Source organism: Vulpes lagopus, chromosome 18, assembly GCF_018345385.1.
Source record: "Vulpes lagopus strain Blue_001 chromosome 18, ASM1834538v1, whole genome shotgun sequence".
NCBI lineage: Eukaryota > Metazoa > Chordata > Mammalia > Carnivora > Canidae > Vulpes > Vulpes lagopus.
Window position 1 is genome coordinate 38,188,276 of NC_054841.1, and position 19,803 is coordinate 38,208,078.

The following is a 19,803-nucleotide window of genomic DNA, read 5'->3' on the forward strand; positions in this document are numbered from 1 at the left end:
CAACACAAACTACACAACTCGCACCCATACATATGAATAAGAAACATAAAAGTTTAGGTGTGGAATGCCACACCTTCTTGCTCCAATTCAGGACAGCAATGGAGTTACCAAACTAGGGAGGTTCTGGGCTTTAGGAAGATAAAATTAACAATGGATAAGTGTTCAGAACTATTCTCCCTTTTCCCATATGCTACTGAATAGGGGAGATTGCTTCTCATACTCCCAGATAAACCTGTGCATTTACAGAGTAAGACCTTGGGCAATGAGGTTAACCTCTTTGGATACAATTTTCTGATTCATAAAATAAAATTAAAATATCTGTCTGTCCCTCATAAGACTTCTATATTACATAAATAGAAAATTACAATATAGATATATTTCAATTAGCATCATTTAATTTTTTTTAGAGATAGAGAGCATGAGTGGGGGGGGAGGAGGAGAGTGACTCTCAAGCAGGCTCCATGCTCATCTCACAACCCTGAGATCATGACCTGCGCCAAAAACAAGACTCAGAAGCTTAACTGACTAAGCCACCCAGGCACCCCCATAATTATTTTTTTAAAAAGAAATTATCACCTAAAATTAAAATGGTCCCTGGAAACATCTTGGTGAGTAACATCAGTAAGATGGCAGAATAAGAAGTCCCAGTCTTTGATACCTCACAGAAACAGATATAACAATGATATATGAGCCAAAGTACCTGTATGAGAGGTCTAGATTACATTAAGATACTATAATACCCAAGATGAGCACACTCTGTAGAATGGCTATCTTAAAAAAAGAGATAACAGGCATTGACAAGGATATGAAGAAGTTGGAATCCTTGTACAATGTTGACAGGAACATAAAATGATGAAACTGTGATGAAACAGTATGTGGTTTCCTCATAAATAAAATATAGAATTACTATGTGATCCAATAATCTCACTTCCTGGTATTTACCCAAAAAGAATATCAGCATCTCAAAGAAGTTTATTCATCTCTATGTTCATTGTGACATTATTCACAATAGCCAAGATGTGGAAACAATCTAAATATCCATTGATGGATGAATGGATACAGGAAATGTGATATACACATGCAATGGAATATTTTTCAGCCATAAAGAAGGAAATCTTGCCATAGGCAACATTCGGATACATCTGGACAACACTATGCTAAGGAAAATAGGCCAATCGCAGAAGAATAAATACTGTGTGATTCTACTTATATGAGAAATCTAGGGGAGTCAAACTGGAAGAAAGTAAAATGGTGGTTGCTTGGGTTGGGAGGGGAGGTAGAAAGTGAGGAGTTACTATTCAACTGGTATAAAGTTTCAGTGAAGCAACATTAGTAAGTTCTAGATATCTACTGTACAACGTTGTGCTTATAATTAACAATACCATAGAGTACACTTAAATATGTATTAGGAAGGTAGACCTCATGCTATCTGTTCTTACGATATTAAAAAATATATTAAACATGAGTCCTTGTAGGACAACTCCCTCTTAAAAACTAAAATATCATAATGCCAAACTCCAAAGTAATTTGTCATATTGTAAATATTGTAAATAAAATTTATAATTAAAATAAAAAGTGTAAATAAACTTTGAGAACTAAGCTTTATCATGAGGTTAAGGACGATCTGTGTGGGATATTTGGGGGAACACGAGGAGGAAGTTTAGGTCAAGTGTTCCCTGAGAACCATTCTCCTCTTTTTCTGTAATTAGGGTACTTCATAACACAGTGTTCTGTAAACCATTAGTCAGTCCATGCCCTATGCTTTGGAGGATGAAGAGGCAGAAATCATGTCAGAGTTTTCTCCCCTGAATAATAAACACTGAAAAAGAAATGCAGGGTAAGACAAAATTAACTAAGATCGAGCTCGTAGATAACTATTTGCCTGGTGTATCAACAATGCTCCATAGGCCCTCTGGGCTGACCACCTGAGATCCTTGGTCAGACAATCTTTCGGCAAGAGGAACATGTGAATCTTAGTACCATTGCTTGCAATATACCCTGAGGGCCAAAGTGCTTTCTTTGTTCTCTTAATGGTTCCTATGTAGTACTTGCTGGAGGACTAAGAGCTCTTATAGCACTTTTCACCACTAAGAAGGTGGTTTCTGGGGACAAGGCTGATGGGAGCCCTGTCCCTTCAAAAAAGCAAGTTTGGACAATGTGAATAGGTTTGAGAATTGGGGAATGCCCGAGGTCACATCTGGATACTGGTCCAAGTTTCTACCCCACCTTACTCTAAGTAAACAAAGGAAGGAGTGCCAGCATTTTACCAACTGAAGGTGAGGCTCAGATATTTGTGATGTCAGAAATCACGAGATACTTCTCACTCTCATTTCATCCCATGGCATTGTTCTTGGACAGCGTTTAGGTAAATGTCATATTTAGTGAAAAAAATTAAAGATGCACTAAATTCTAGGTTTTTTAAAAAAAATGAAACATTAAAAATAGTTCTAATAAGCAAAAAATGAGCATTCTATAAAATGAATATGCATAATTGGTTTTTCCTTTATTTTAGAAGCATTTGTATTCATGGAACTGAACAAGAGGAATCATATGTAGATTCTTATATGCCATTTGCTGTTAGATAGAATAGCCTCATTAGTAATAATTATATACCTAGCAGTTTGTTATGTCAGAAAACTTACTGATCAGTACCCAAATATAAGTGTTTTCGGAAAATCATTGGCTTAAAAAATATCTTTTTCATGAAGTTCCTTTTCAGAAATTATGCAATAGTATCTACTCAAATTTGCAGATGTAAAGATACTTTATGAAAAAGTTAATATTAGTCCCTTTATTTTCCCAGAATAATTTAACATAATTCTGAATGCCCCATGAGTGTGTACATGTACAAAAGTATGTAATAATTTTACACAACAAATTGGTATTATTCACATTAGTCTTCAATCCTTTCTTCTCACTTAGTAACCATTCGTGAGTATGCTTCTGAGTTGATCTTAGAGATCTAAGGCATTCCTTATTATGGCTGGCAAGCTTTTCATTTATGGATGTGGCACAATTTGTCCAACCATTGCAGAGCTAATGAACATTCAGGTTGTTCTCCAGGTGGCTTGCTTGCTTGTTTTTCTACTACAAACAATCCTGTGACAAATTGATACATTCAGTACACATATCTTTGAGTTCCAGTAGTCTTATTTACATAGGGTAGATTCCTACAAGCAATATAGTTGATCAAGGGTACATGCATTTTTATTTTACCAGTTAATTCTTTCTTGTTTTCCAGAGGTTGTAGCAGTTTTTATACCCACCATTAATGTATGAGAGTACTCATTTCCTTGAAACATTGCCAACATTGGAGGTTGTTGTACTTTAACATTTTTGTCATTCTTATAGCTGTTGGGTAACTTTTAGATTTAAGAAAAGTAGGTTTGTGATTTCTTTTTGTACTCTAAAAGTCCTGGCTGTACTGTTACAAAATGTTCATTTTAAATAGAAAAGCTTACATGTTCTTATTTTGCCCATCAGATTTTTATTACTGTAACAATTTTATAACATAACAGATATAGAAAGCAACCAACATTGCTCCATAACTATTTTTCCATTTTAGTCCATGTGCACTTGAGTTTTATAAAGACAAGATTCTACTATACTGCAATTTTACACTTTCAATTTTTACTAGACATTCCAAAATACTTTCCTTGTTATTATAGAATCTTCCCTTTTAACAGCTGTTCCATGGTTTATATCTATACACTAATTAATGCGTCATTTGTTATTGAGTGTATGACATCCACAAAGCTATTTCTAGTTAATAATTACATATAACTGAAGTGAAAATATTCATGACTATAAAATAATCCCTTTTAAGCAGATTTTCTAGGATAAAATCCCAACAACAGAATAGAACAAACATGTTAGCAGATCTTGAGACATAGGGCCAAATTATTTTCCAAAAGGATAGTATCTATTTATCCAGGCACATTATGCTTATGCATGACATTTAAAGATTTTTAAATAAAGTCTCAGCCACCCTTATTTTTAATGAGCTTTTTGACATTTTAAAAGCACTCTCTGCTTTTAAGATATAATGATTATCCTTGGGGAAGGTAATGACTGAAAGGGGGAGCAAGTGAGGTTCTGGGCTGTGCTTATGTTCTGTTTCTTGATGTGGGAACTAATTAGTCAGATGTGTTTAGTTTGTGAAAACCAGAAGTGTAGTACACTTAAGATTTGAGGAATTTCTCTATATGTGTTATAGTAAATGTTCAAGAAATATGTTGCAGCAATTTCATTGGGAATGTTGCGCTGCAGAAAGGCATATGAACAATCTGGAACATTTTTGCCATGTACCACTTTGTACTGAAATTGGGTATCTGAATATGCTCACACATTTTGCTATAAACCATCAATGATGTTCCAAAGCACCAAGTCTGTGTGTGTTAGAAAATCACTCCAAGTCCCAGATGATCAAACATTCTTTGTTTTCTAAACTTCACCAGCAGTCTGACAATGGCACTGTTGGGAAAACGAGGTCAACTTGGACTTTACTATTGCTCAAAATAAACTTTGAGGAAGTCAGCCAGAGACAGGGCCCAGGGAGGTTAAGTGATTGGTCCAAGACACACAGTTCACTAATGGCAGAGCTAGAACTGAACCCAGGCCTCCAGTTTACCCATATCAGGGGTTTTCCCAATGTAGCAGGTTGTCTTCTTTCCAGCCTGAGACAAGTGTCAGACAAAATAGTTGTTGATTAAAGTTTTTCTCTGATTTTCCATGGGACGTGCCTTAAGTTCTCTGATTCTGTACTTAGTCCTTCCCCCAGGTATTCCTATCACTGCTTTTTTTAGAATTTTTTCTTTTGTAGTCTTACCCTGGGAAACCTATGCACTTTATGCTTTGCACCTATTGCCTTCTTCGCCTAAAAGATCCTCCTGTGTTCAGGCCTTTGTATATATGACCTCATTTAAAATATTCCACACAATCTCATAAAGTAGGCCTTACGAAGGCTTATCCAAAAGCACACAGATAAAGACTTTTCATCCAGTTCTATTTAATTCCAAACCCCATATCTAAACCACTCCTCCATGCTGCCTCTGTTCTTGCATTCATAGCAATTCTGAGTCTTGATAGTTATGTGCATGTTTGCATAAGCAGTATTTCATTTACCTTTCCTTACAACCTCCGGAACTAAGCATTATTTTTGTGCCCCTTTACAGATAAATAAATGAAAGCTTAGGAAGATGAAGTGACTTGCCCAAAGTCACACCATAATTATAATCCATACCACATAATTTAATCCCCGATTCAACATCTTTCAGGTAATTATACAAATATTTATTGAAGAGTTACTTGTAGAGCATTAAATTGGATACTCTGGGAATTAGAGAGATTGTTCATAATTACTTCCTGTGTTAGATATATCTGTTCTGCCTAATTTATAAGATCCTAACCACAATAGAGCTCAGCCTGCTTATAAAAGCCTCCCATAATGCTTAGCCCAGCCCGGAGCCCAGAATCACTAAGTACATATCATTAGACTGATTACCTTAGGATTTTCTCATCTTGGCTGCCAAAATAACCAGATGCCAAACAGCCACCAAACATTCTTATCCTGTGGCTGGTTCCAAGGTCATTCATATCCTGGTCACCCTGATTTCTTTTATTAGGAAAAAAATCCATTTTATTTTAAGAAAATATTTTTTTCAAAAAAGCCATAGGTAATAAAAGGGAATCCTAATCTCCCCAAAACAGAAAATCACTGGGTGGTTTGACATTAGAAATTCTTTCTTAAAATGATAGTAAACATATCAAGTTCCAGGAAAAAAATAAAATGAATTTTTAAGCATTAACAATTCAAAAATTCTTTGATTTCCTATTGAAGAATGAAGTTCAATGGCAGAAAAACAAAAATGAAAAAGAAAAACAAATAAACTAGACTTAATCAAAATTAAATACTTTTGGTAACAGATGATGACTACACTTATTACAGTGACCACTGGGTAATACACAAAATTGTCAAATCACTATGTTGTACACCTGAAATAGTATACATTGTATGTCAACTATACTTCAATTAAAAAAGAAACTTTTGTGCTTCAAAGGATACCATAACAAAAGTAAAAAGACAATCTACAAAATGGGAGAAAATATTTGCAAATCATATATATGAGAAGGGAATTCTATCTAGAATCTATAAAGAATTCCTACAACTTAACAATAAAAAAAAACCCAATTTAAAAATGGGCAATAATCTGAATAGATATTTCTCCAAAGAAAACATACACGTGGTCAATAATCACATGAAAAGATGTTCAATATCAGCCATCATGGAAATGCAAATTGAAGCCATAGTGAGATACTACCTCATACTTTCTAGAATAACTATAAGTGAAAAGACAGATAATAACAAGTGTTGGTGAGGATGTGCAGAAATTGGAACCTTCCTATGCTACTGGTGGCAAGGTAAGATGGTTTTTAGAAAACTGTCTGGTAGTTGCTAAAAATGGTTAAACAGAGTTAACATATGGCCCAGCAATTCCACAACTACAAAAATTCCCAAGAGAAATGAAAACATATTTTTACAAAAAAACCTGTACACAAATGATCATAGCAGCATTACTCATAATAATCAAAAAGCAGAAATAATCCAAATATCCATCAGTTGATGCATAAACAAAATGTACTGTATTATATTATGTATTGTATATATATAATAACATATTATATATATTATATATTACATTATATGTGTTATAGTATATATTTTAAAATGTGTACTTAAAAATGTATTGATATATATATGTATTTATATATATATTCCTGATTTTAGAAATATATTCTAAAAAAGCAGAGTTGGGAATACCTGGGGGAAGGACTGAGTACAGAATCAGAGAATTAAAGGCAGCCATAAAAAAAGAATGAAGTAGCTAAAAGAGCCGTTGACAAAAAGACATATATTGAGCAATTCCATTTATATGAAATGTCTATAAAAGGTAAAACAATAGGGACAAAAAGTAAATTAGTGCTTGTCTACCTGGGGACCAACAGGAGGAAGGTGGAGATTGAGGGACCATAAGGATTGACTGCTAATGGTATAGGGTTTCTTTTTAGGGTAATGAAAATTTTCTGAAATTGTGATGGTGATTGCACAACTCTAAGTATAGTAAAAACCATTGAATTGTGTCCTTTAAATGAGTGGATTATTTGGTATATGAATTGTCTATTAATAACACTATAAATAAAGAAATATAAAGAATAAAATTCAGTCTTGGAAACTTCAAAAACATTAGACAAAAATATTTATGACATATCCCTGCATTCAAAACAACTGAAGATACAGTTGGTGAACATCTTATTTGTGGTGTGTTTCTGTGAACTTTTCCATTTGTCATTATGTATACATGATCTCTTCATATTATCATACCAATATAGCAAGAAGTAGAAACCATGAGAAGTAGATGGAATGAGGGAAAGTTGTCCAGAACTGGAAAAACAGGTTGAATATAGATTTGGTATGTCACCAGCTTAAGTTTCGTGCACTAGCTCACTCACTAGAAGAAAAAAAATAGCAATTTAGAAAAGAAGATGGTGTGATTAAACGTGTCAACCAATATCTTCTGGAGATTTAGCACGTGGTGGTTACTGGGCAACCAACTCTCTACTCAGAGGTCAAAACCCAGTTAATATACAACCCTACCTTCCCCCCTCCACTCAGAGTAGACTGAATTCACCACAGTGTGTGTGTGCTTGTGTGTCCATGTCAAAGAAAAGATCTGGGGCAAAAGGAAACATTGTGATACTAGTGATAGCAATTTTCAGGTTCTACAAAATGAATGTCCAGAAATAAAAACAAAGAAATTACAATTACATGTAAGGATATGGAAAATCTTACGATCATAATGTTGAGCAAAAGAGGCCAGACAAAAAGGAATACATTCTTCATGATTCCACTAATACAAAGTCAGAAAGAGGCCAAACTAATTGGTGCCACTGGAGGTAGGAGTAACGGTTACCCTTGGGAAAGTCATAGTTGAGGGAGTATGAGTTTGATTCTAGGGTGCTGGTAATGTTTGAACAAAGGGTGCACATTTCCATTTTGTATCCGTCCTGCAAAGTACGTGGTTAGCCCTGTTCTTAGGGTCTACTCATTATTTACTCTGTCTGGAAATTCAAGAAAAAGTATTTATGGCAGCTTCACAAAGTATTATGAATCATGAGTTCAGGGCAGGAAAAAAAAATCAAGAGAAGCCAGTCTAAAGGAAACAAGAATTCTCATAAACATTATTATAGAAAGTGCTCCAGCAATGGTGCTATTCAACTTGGAACCACACCTTCCTTTTTGGTTTGGAGAAGAGAGAAAAAGGAAAATAATAAAGGCGAACTGATCAATTTTGTACCCAAATATCAAGTTGACAGAAAACATTATCTCCCCCCACCAGTTTCAGTGAGATATAATTGATAAACATCACAACATAGCGTAAGATGTACAGCATAAGGGTTTGAATTACATATACTGTGAAACAATGACCACAATAAGTGTAATTAGCATCTATTGTTTCATATACACATTATAAAAAAGAAAAAGCAGAAAAAATTTTTTTCTTTCGTAAGAAGTTAGAGGATCTACTCTAGTAACAACTTTCCTATATAACACACAGCAGTGAAACTATAGTCGTCATAGTATACATGCTTATTACTTATTTATCATGTGACTGGAAGTTTGTTCCTTTTAATCACCTTCCTATAATTCCCTCCCCTCACCCCCCCACCACCATCTCTGGTAACTACAAATCTGATCTCTTTTGCTATAAGTTTGGGTTTTTTGTTTGTTTTGATTCCACATATAAGTAAAATTATACAGTATTTGGTTTTTTTTGTTGTTGTTGTTTTTAAATTAATTTTTATTGGTGTTCAATTTACCAACTTTCAGAAAAACACCCAGTGCTCATCCCGTCAAGTGTCCACCTCAGTGCCCGTCACCCATTCCCCTCCAACACCCGCCCTCCTCCCCTTCCACCACCCCTAGTTCGTTTCCCAGAGTTAGGAGTCTTTATGCTCTGTCTCCCTTCCTGATATTTCCCAACATTTCTTTTCCCTTCCTTTATATTCCCTTTCACTATTATTTATATTCCCCAAATGAATGAGAACATACACTGTTTGTCCTTCGCCGATTGACTTATTTCACTCAGCATAATACCCTCCAGTTCCATCCATGTTGCTTTCTCTGATTTCACTTAGAAATCTTTCACTTCTGTTTTGTTGCAAATGACATTTCCTTGTAAAACATTATTTCCTACGCTCTTCTTCCCCCCCCCCAAGGAAAAGAGTAATTTATTTGATCTCCAATTACTAATTAATTGCAATGCCTCATTTATTACTTTTCTGAAAAATGTTGCTTAGATCTTTTAATCTTATGTGCACTTCTCATTTTCATTTTGCATATCCATGGTGGATTGGTGATTGTTAGCCACTGGTAGCCATATGTACTCAAATCATAGATTCCTTGATGTAACTGATGTCTGTTATCCAATGTCCTATAGGCCACCCTCTGTAAAGTAGGGATGCAAAAGTTGTTAGCTGGCCAATTTTTATATCTCACCGAATATTGCTTTGAATTTAAACTTTTAATTTTACAAGAGGACTGCACAGTCCTGAGCTATTTTGACTTTAAAATGGATCAAAGTAATGCAGGATAAAGGAGTTTAAAGCAAGCTGGGTTATTAAAAACCCAGCTAGTTTATATAGTACTTTTTACAAATCTGGGAACTACTATTTAAACAAGTTATTCTTGAGCCTCAGTTTTTTTTTTTAATTTTATTTATTTATTCATGAGAGACACAGAGAGAGAAATAGGCAGAGACACCGGAAGAGGTAGAGAGAGAAGCAGGCTCCATGCAAGGAGCCCCACGTGGGACTCGATCCGGGATCTCCAGGATCACGCCCTGGGCTGAAGGCGGCGCTAAACCACTGAGCCACTCGGGCTGCCCGAGCCCCAGTTTTTAATGTGTGAAATAGAAATCTGATGGCCTATTATGAAGATTATTTTGATGACTAAATTAAATGTGGAAAAATCCTGAGAAACTATTTGAAACATAGGTATTGGATCTAACACTGCAGTGGCAATTTAGATACTAAAGAAACAATTTGTGCTACAAATGCCTGAAGTATAATTTTCAAAATGTAAAAAACCTGACTTTCAAATATAAAATAAATACATATGAAAGGTTTTATGCACCTTATTAGTTAATTAATCAACAGTAATATGTTAAGGCTGGGCCAAAGGAGAATTTGAAGAACAGACAAATATATTTAGATGTAGATAGATATATAGAGAAAAACAAGAATGCAGACATTAATATTCTATAAATATAAAATGGGTAGTATCCTCTAAAGGCAATGCAATGTAATGTTTGGGATATCTTTTCCTATTGGCAGAAATGAATTGTATATTTATCAGGCAAAATTCACTTGCATTGCTATTCACAAGAATCATTAGCATTGGTATCAGTTTTGTACACATTTTTTATCCCTTACAGAACTGTAAAATAGTCAAAAGAAAATCAATCACGAGGTGCATGCTCTTAAAGAATCAGATAACCCCGAGAGTTCACTGGACCATGTCCTGACTCCAATTGAAAGGACATTTTGTTATTTCTCTTGTCCATTTCCAAATTGTGCATAATTTTTCTTACAAAATTGTCTATAGTGTATGTGTATGTGTATGTGCATATGTGTCTATTCATGTATATATGTATATGTAGCTGAATGGAAACAATTTCAAATGCCTAAGCTCACACACAATCATTTCAAATGCTATAGTGGGACAATATGTTTGCTTTCTTTCTTTGTATGTATGTGCCTATATGTGAATTATTGCTGTAGAATATTATTCTAACATAGTAACTGATGGGCACACTCTCCTCATCCCTCAGCTTAGCTGTTCAGCTGCTCTGTTCTCATTGAGCCAGGAGGAGGAAGTTACAGTAACCTCTCTGGACTTTTGTGTTCCAAAAGGGGAAGACTTTGAGGAGCACAGAAGACTCACATAAGTGACAGCAGCAGGTCTGTAAAGAGAGGGATGCGCTGGGGAGCTAGATGAGAAGGTGGAAAGAAGGAATCAGAAGGGAAGTAATGAGAGTAGAGACACAAGTCAAAGACAGTGGGAAGGGCTTGCCTTCTTCCCCAGGCAGTGCTCCCTAGAAGAGGGAAATTCCTGGAGAGAGAATAGCTGCAGAGGGAATCTAGGTAGATGGGGCCACTGGCAAACTTGAAGTGATCCCTGATTTCTAGCCTGGCAAATAAAGAGAAGATTGACTCCTTTGCCTTTCCACACAGCACAGAGAAAGCACAGAGAAATCCACTGGAGTTGAGGGAGGCAGAAGTGCTATGTAGCATATGTCAATGGCCAAAGTTATTGTCATTCTTCAAGACTTCTGTTTCCAGAATAACCTTAGTTTATGAATGCCCTCCATAACTAGACTGATGGACTAATATTATCTCAACCACCTTATGGAATGGGAGTGGGTCCTTTAGATTAAGTTCTAAGAAAAGTTACATCTTTTGCACAGCTGAGTTGTGGGTTGTCATTTATGTATGTCATATTTAAGATGCTGTTCTTAGAAAGATTTAGCCCTCCAGCAGGTCCAGTATTCATCATTAACCAGGACCCATAATACTGAACCTCTTGTTGTCAATATGAGAAAGGCTCAGCCACAAGCCCCTTGGAAGCTTAGAAAAAATTTTCCATCCTAAGGTACTAGGTTTTACCTCCAGTGTCAGACCACCGCAGGATGGGTTTACCCTTCAGGGGAAGGGTATGGAATGAGGTGGGCTTTTTAAACTATACTGTGCACAGCAGGGTTATAAAATGACCCAGTCACACTTAGGAGTCCAAATAAACTGCCTAGCAAATTGAGAGACAGCCTACATAAATGCCTCCCACTGATCCTTTGCATTTAAGGAACCTAGAAATAGGTTTTAAACAGCAGGGCCAAAACACTTTATGAATATTTTTTGACAGCCTCTAGTTTTTATCTACATTGCTGCCACAGTGATGTGGCTACAATTATATTCCCATGAACACGAGAGAGGTTACCCTGGGTCAAGCTATCAGGCATCTGTGGCTAAGGTGGCTAATGACCATCGAAATCTACATTCTTCTCTTTTTCCCAGACATACAGCTAGATGGCATTTCCCAGAATCCCATGCAGTTAGGGGTGGCCAAAAGATGGAGTTGCAGCAATAGAAATAGGAAGAAGTGATATGTTCCACTTCTAGACTTGACCCATAAAATACTCCCTCAGGCACTGCTGTATGACCTTTTTCCTTGGACAGGGAAACGTGATGACTATAGTGGCTTTGGAAGACATGGTCTGAGAATGCAGACCCTGGGTCACTTCAGCGTGGACACAATATTTGAAATACGTAATGTAATCCCTGCCAAGGTCTGCCCCCCACTTCTTGGTTTCTTGGATAGAAGTTCTAAGAGGATCAGGATGATTTGGAGTTTCAGTCCCTCCTATTGAACTTTCTTGATGGTTGATCTTACATCAATTAGCTTGTGGTTTTGAACCTTTCTTCTTAGTTCCATAAATGTCATTACATCATCACTAACAATATTCATGGATAAAGGAGGAAGAGAGACTCTAAACTTCTGTATGATATGCTTTCTAATGTTCTCTCATATAATGCTTATGATAGCCCTAGGAGGCAGTTACTATCTTTTAAAAATGGAAATAAATAAACTTCAGAAAAACTGATTTGCCTAATCCCAGCAGAGCCATTTATCCATTACACTGAGCCTTTATGAGACACATATTGTTGAAATAAAAGTTGAGTCTGTTTCATTTGAATGAAAACATCCAGGTCACCATCTTTTTACAAGCCAACTGTTTTTTTTCCCACATTCTTTACTTGCAGGCAAATTAAGACTACATGACACATTTCCTATATCAAGTTAAGTATGAAACATCAGGACCTATAGGTGCCAGGGGCATGAAGAAGAATATATTTTAGCCATGAAATAAATACCTAGTTTTACATGACTCATACAAGAATGTTACAGGAGCCAGAAAAAAAAAAAAAAGGAAAGAAAGAAAGAGACTATTTTGAAGTCAGATGCTCTTGGCTTCATTCTTATCACATACTTGTGGTTTGGCATCAGCAACAACAACCAGGCAAACTCTGTTGATGTTAGACTACTATATGATGTTACTGAGACTCACATGCTGAGTCTCTACTCTTCCCTTTCCTGGACAAGTGTACCTTGGGCAAGTAGGTAAATGATTTCTCAGGTCAGTAAGACATACTAACTTAGCCAATCCACATACTAACTCAATTAATCCAGCAGTCCACAGACCCAAATGAGTGCCTGCCTCTGCCTGAGTATTATGCCTGACACAGGAAGGAATATGATAAAAGCATATAGTAAATACAGTTTTTCCTCTTTAGCCACAAGAAATTTAATTCCTCCCAAATTTTCTTGATAGGAAAATTCTCAATTAAATAGCTTGGAACCTTAAAGTTCAAACAAGCTTAAAGTTTGATAACATTTGTTCACAATCATACCCTTAGGATTTGTGCATTTCCCTCTATGTAAATTCTACCTTTTAAAAAAAGAAAACAACAAACCACCATGACATACAACTACAGACTAGAATGTATACATTTTTAAAATACTGACCATGCCAAATGTTGGTGAGGATGTGGAGCAACTGGAATGTTCATGGTACAAATACTTGGAAAACTGCCGGTATCTTCCAAAGCTGAACACTTGTACACTTTATGTGATTCCATTCCTAGGTACATAATGAAAGATGACACATATACGTATATTTTTTTGGTTTCATAGTGGACTTTACTGGGGAAAGTTAATGTAAAAAACATTCAAATTCATAAAATTTAAATAAGACAGTAAAATTACACCTTATAGCTATAGTCATCGCTGTCGTAATCACGAATCAGGTAAAGTCTAAGTTATCGCCTAAGCAAACACTATTTTGTGAGGCTTGTGTTGCAAAGCCCGAGGCAGCAAACACCGTGATTATTAGAAGTGAGCCCGTGATGAATTTACATTTGAAGCTGAGGAAAGGGAAGAAGCATGTTCTGATCAGGGCATCACAACATTCTAGTCTGGAAAAAGCAACTTTATTAATGTCCTGCAGCAGAGAACGTTAGTAACTGTAACCAGGCATTAGACTTCTCATTTCAAGTCATAAGGAGAGTCATCAGTTTTCCTGGTGATGCGTCATGTCTTACTGAGCTCCGTGTGGTCTGTCCCTCCGAGCCCTTCCTTCTCCAGGTACATCCTCCTAAGGCGCCCGGCTGGCTCCCCCTGGAACACCTGCAGTCACGTGGCCCCAGCGGCCCCACCTGAGCCCCGCGGGCCCCCAACCATCGTGCGCACTTAGACCTTGGTCAAGAGCGTCCTTTACCAGGTAATGTGGGTTTCTCTTCGGTTATGGAATTTTTCTTTAAGCTTAAAAAAATATAGTTAGAAATGTGCTCCTGAATTCCAAAAGTACTTTTGACCAGTTTAAACACAAGTATGACCTGCCCGAATGCCCCACCAGGCCAGGTTTAAAATCTGTCCATGTCCCCATGGAATATAACACCGTGTTGTGTTGAGCAGATACACCAGCGAGGAGCAGGGCCCGGTCTCAGGAGCCCTGGGGTAGAGGCGGGCAGGGTGGCCCTAGATGCTGTCCATGGCTTTGAACTCGCTCAGGGCCTGCAGGGGGTTCACGTGCTTCTTCTGGTTACCAAAAGGTATACATACTGGAAAATACCCTGAAGCAATAATATTAATAGTTAAAACTAGAAAACTCAATGTCTACAATAGAATGGATACATTATGTATGTTTATAAAATGGAATACTACATACCAGAGTGAGCAAGTTGCTGCTACACCTGACAACATGGAAAACTCAAATGCAATAATTGAATGAAAGAGGCTACATATAAATGTATATATATATATATATATATATATATATATATATATATTGTACAATTCTGCTTACTTAAGATTAAGAGGCAGAACTGATCTATAGTGGTAAAAATCAACATAGTGTGTTTTGGGGAAAGAAAAGGATAATGAGTGGGGCAGGACATAAGATTCTGTAGGCTAAACAGTCCTATTTCTCCATCTGGGTAATGATTCCTAGATGTGTTCACTTTTTGAAAATCCATTGAATTGTACACATAGTGTTCTTTTGTCTAAGTAATTAGACTACAATAAAAAATGCTGTAAAAAGGTTTGGGATATTCAACTTGAGGAATAAACCCATGAAAACCTTTACAAATACACATTTACTATATTTCTTTCTTAAAAAGAGTAACAAACTAAATTAAGTGACCCTCTGTGACTCATTTTAGTAATTATTAGTAATAGGTAGGCAGAATAATGGCTTTCCAAAGATGTCCATACCCTAATCACTGGAAATTGTGAATATGTTACCCTACATGGAAAAAGGGATTTTGCAGATGTGATTGGAGTTATTCTGAGATTATTCTGGATTACCCAGACAGTCATAATCTAATCATATGATTTCTGGAAAGCAGACAATCTTTCCCAGCTGTAGTCAGCAGAGATGTACCACTGAAGAAAGGTGAGAGAGATGCAAAACTGCTGACTTTGAAGATGGAAAAGGTGGCTATAAGCATGGATTGAAGGTGGCCTCAAGAAGGTAGAAAAGTCCAGGAAATAGTTTCTCTCCTAAAGCCTCCAGAAAAAGAATGCAGCTCTGCTCCTACCTTGATTTTAGCCCAGTAGGACTCATGTTAGGCTCTTGACTTACAGAACTGTAAGATGATGAATTTGTGTTGTTACAGTAAAGTTTATGAAAATTTGTTACCACAGCAGTAGAAAACTAATAGAGATAATGCTCATACAATTTCTATTTTCCTGGTTAGTTAGAAACAAAAGGATTTTTCCCCCATCAAATCTTTAAAGAAAGGATAGATTAGTTTTACTTTTTATGCAGATAAAACACATTCTCAGAGGCTTTTTTTGAGACCATTCCTCACTCAAATGCTTAATGCTTTTATAATACTATAATTTGAATCCATGACTTTCTTCCCCAACTAGGATTGTAGAGACTCTCTTCTTATATATGTCCCACAAACCTTTTCTGTGAGAGACACAAAAGTGCAGTTTTCCTGCCTCTCTTCCAAGTTTATTGAAGTTTTACTCAATAATCACAATGAGTTTGTCCATATGCTGTCTCTCTTAATCTTCAGGGCAATCCGATATTGATCATTCAAAAGATACAATTGGATCTCTGATCAACAGATTGGTGGACTAACTAGGGCTCATTTGTCTTTGTTTAGGTTCCCCCAAATATACTTTGAGACTGGGATTTGAGTCCAAGCATTTATTTGGAGGGTGCTTCTGGGAAGACTGGATAAGTAGAACAACGAAGGGAGGAAAGCTAGTGATAGATATTTTCCTAAGAAGCTTACTGCTGAAGGTAACGGGGACTCAGTCCCACTGGGAAGTCTTGAGAGACTATGAACACACCTTTGTGAACACCCATAGAGAAGAGCACAGGCCATTTATGCACCAGCCCTTGGCCTTCATTGTTTGAGGGTTGCTCCCAGGGATGTGAGTCCCCAGCATGATTGGCTATGCTGCACAAACAGAGCACACCCCATGATCAGAGAATCTGTGCAGTGTAGAGAGACACAGGAAGCACCTGGCACTCAAGAACTGTCTGTCAAGACCCCCAGGGGACACCAAGAGGATATGAATGAGGTACAGACTGCCTCTGCCTCAGTGGATTTGATCTACTTCTGGTGAAGAAAATGATAAATAATGAACTATTCATGATTTGGTGAAGAAAATGATAAATAATGAACTATTCATGATTTTCCTAATTACAGTTGTGCACAAAGCCCAGAAAGGTGACACTAAATTCCATTAAGAGTAACAATTTCTACCCCATAACAGATGAACTGGCATGATCACTCTCTGGGTTATCTCAGAGAATTGCAATAACTTCTTGGTCAATTCAGATTTAATGTTCCATCATGTGTAGTATGTTTTTCCCTTTGTCTTTTTCCCATTCTGGAATTACCTACAGAAAAGGCTACTATGAAGGGAATAGAAAGTGAGGGCCATATCTCCACTCTGCTGGGTCTTCATAGCCTTCCCACAGTGTAATGCATCCAGTCTTGCTCTCGACAACAGTGAAGCACAGCACCACCCCAAAGGGTGCCCTGGGTGTTCTGAGGCACAATTCACCACCCTACTAGGTGTTCAGTGATCATGGGTTTCACTAAGTCACAGCAGGGGTTCCTCCATCCTTCTCCACCCACCCATTGACAGCTCTGTGATTCCCCCTGCAGCCTTGTGAAGGCTACCTCAACCCTCATGGTCACTTCCCAGCCTTGCTTGGAGCCCACTAAAATGCCTGCATTTCCTCCCATCCACTTGGGGTCCAGGATCAATTAAGAGGGCTGGGACATTGCCTACAACCACCTGCCCTCATCCTTTCCACATGCACTTCTAGCTCCACATATCCCACCTTCCATTTGGAAAAGACTCCATCCAGATTTACCTCCTCAGTTGGAAAGAGTTGGTCTATCTCTCCTCACTGTTATGTGACTTTTTTGTCACACAATTTCCCACACAAGCTTCACATTTATGTTTTCATGCAACTCTCTCTGCCTGAAACATTTTTTCCCTGTCTTGTCTCCTGATACTCACCCATTCATGTACCAAGACCCAGTTCAAATCCTGCTTTTGATGTGTGGTCTTCCACACCAGGCAAAGTTATTTGTTTCCTCACCTATGCTCTCTAGTTGTCAATTGTCCTCTCACATTGGACTAGAGTTCTCCACTTGTCCCTCTTGCCCACAGTTCTTTGAGAGCAGGGACTATGTCAGATTGATCTTTATTTCCTGAGATCTAAGCTCAGTGACTGGCTCATTTTAGGCATTCATGATTAATTTGAAAGCAATCTGATTGAATTGCATCTAATAGATACATCTCAAAAGTTTATTACTAGAAACTTGCCTCAATATGGGATGATGAATGGGTTTTCACATTTAATCATCCATTTCAACCGTTCAAGGGATACCAAAGTAGAGCTTTATCAAGAATTCAAGTCAAAAGTACTCTTCAGTAACCTGCTTGTAACATCCTACTTTTAGAATAAAGAATAAATACATGTAATTAAAATATACTTATCTCAGAGACATAATTTTTTAAATCCAGATTATGAACCACATTTGGTTTCTATCCAATCTAGTTACTTCTGTCCAAAGAAACTTGGCAATAACAATGGAAGCTATCTATGATACTAAGAACCTATAAATGATTTGATTATTACAGTTCTGCTTTGTTCAATACACTGAACTTATACATATGAGCTAATTAAGGAGCTTGATTTCTGTAACACAACAATATGTGAAGCCAGAATGGTTGAAATCATCACTGGGATAACAAAGAAGCTGGGCCTAATGCTCAACGTAGATTAGGAAGGCAAAACAAAAATTTATTTATCATTTGGCCAATTCAAGAAAATTTCTCAAATCATATGTTATGAAAAGAAGCAAGATTCAATGAGATGTTATAAAATGACTTCAGATTTTTTAAACAAAGAATGTGAAAACATTGCAGGAAACAATATGATAGTGAAGAGATTAGTGGGGAGTTAGAATTCATTCTTCCTACATAAGCCCCAGAAGTCCAGCAGTGTGGACTCGTGTCTCTCTTTGATTACCTGATGGGAAATATAGGGCCAACCAATCTCCGGGACTCTGGCTCAGCCCTCCTGGATTCCATGGCCCTGGGGACACTCACACCTGTGTCACTTCTCTTTCTCCTGAGGAACACTGCTAGAAACTTCAACCTTACAAAGAAGGTGTACCGTTCCTTAAAGTTGGGTAACTGTATTTTGAATCCTGGGAAAACTGAAATTAATAAGGAGGTGATAAAGAAAATTAAGTGCATAGTATTAATGCTTGCCTGTTAAATTTAGAATAATGCATGTGTGTGAATGACCTAAAAATCTGTAATATTTAAGATACTTTCACCTAGTTCTCTTGTAATTTTAAGTTAAGACATCTAACAGAATACTAATTCTTAGACAACACTAGAATATTGAAGGGAACTTGGAGTTGCCATATAAACTTATTTAAATTTGTTAAATTTATATAAGCCATTTTTTTGCATGGCAAGGTTTTGTTTATTAAGGCTAGATATTTACCCAGTAGCCGTTTAAAGTGCTTAAAAGAAAATAAAATACAATAAAGTATTTTTGTATGTGTTTTTATGTTTTACATTTTAAAAGAATTTAATTGTTTTACATATTTTAAGACACTGCATTAACTGAGTTTATAATTATAAATGGCACTGTTTGCTTCAGGAAATTTAGCTTAACTCAACATTAATGAATTAATAATCACAAACATAGTTACTTCTTTCATACAAAAGTCATAACAAGATTTGTAGATCAAAGAAAAAAAGACTTATAGATTGAATTTAACTAGGTTTTCAGTTTGTAATTTAATATGACAAATATTAACTTAAAACCCACTTAAGTAAATCATCATTGCTTTGTGCAAAGAATTCCCTAAGGCAACTAAGGAACTCTAGTGACAAAAATAAAAATTTTTTGGTAGCTTTCATCTAAATTCAGTGGCTTTAGGAGTTCATCCCCAAACATCTGGAATAGCCAGGTTATAGTAGAGGCTCTGGAGTACTTCGGATTAGTACCTAGTTTATGTTTTGAGAGTCTCAACCTTGAAAATTTGGGAAAGGGATTTATTGAAGTATAGTTGACACACATTTCAGGTGTGCAACGTAGTGATTCAACATCTTTATATATTATGCTGTGCTCA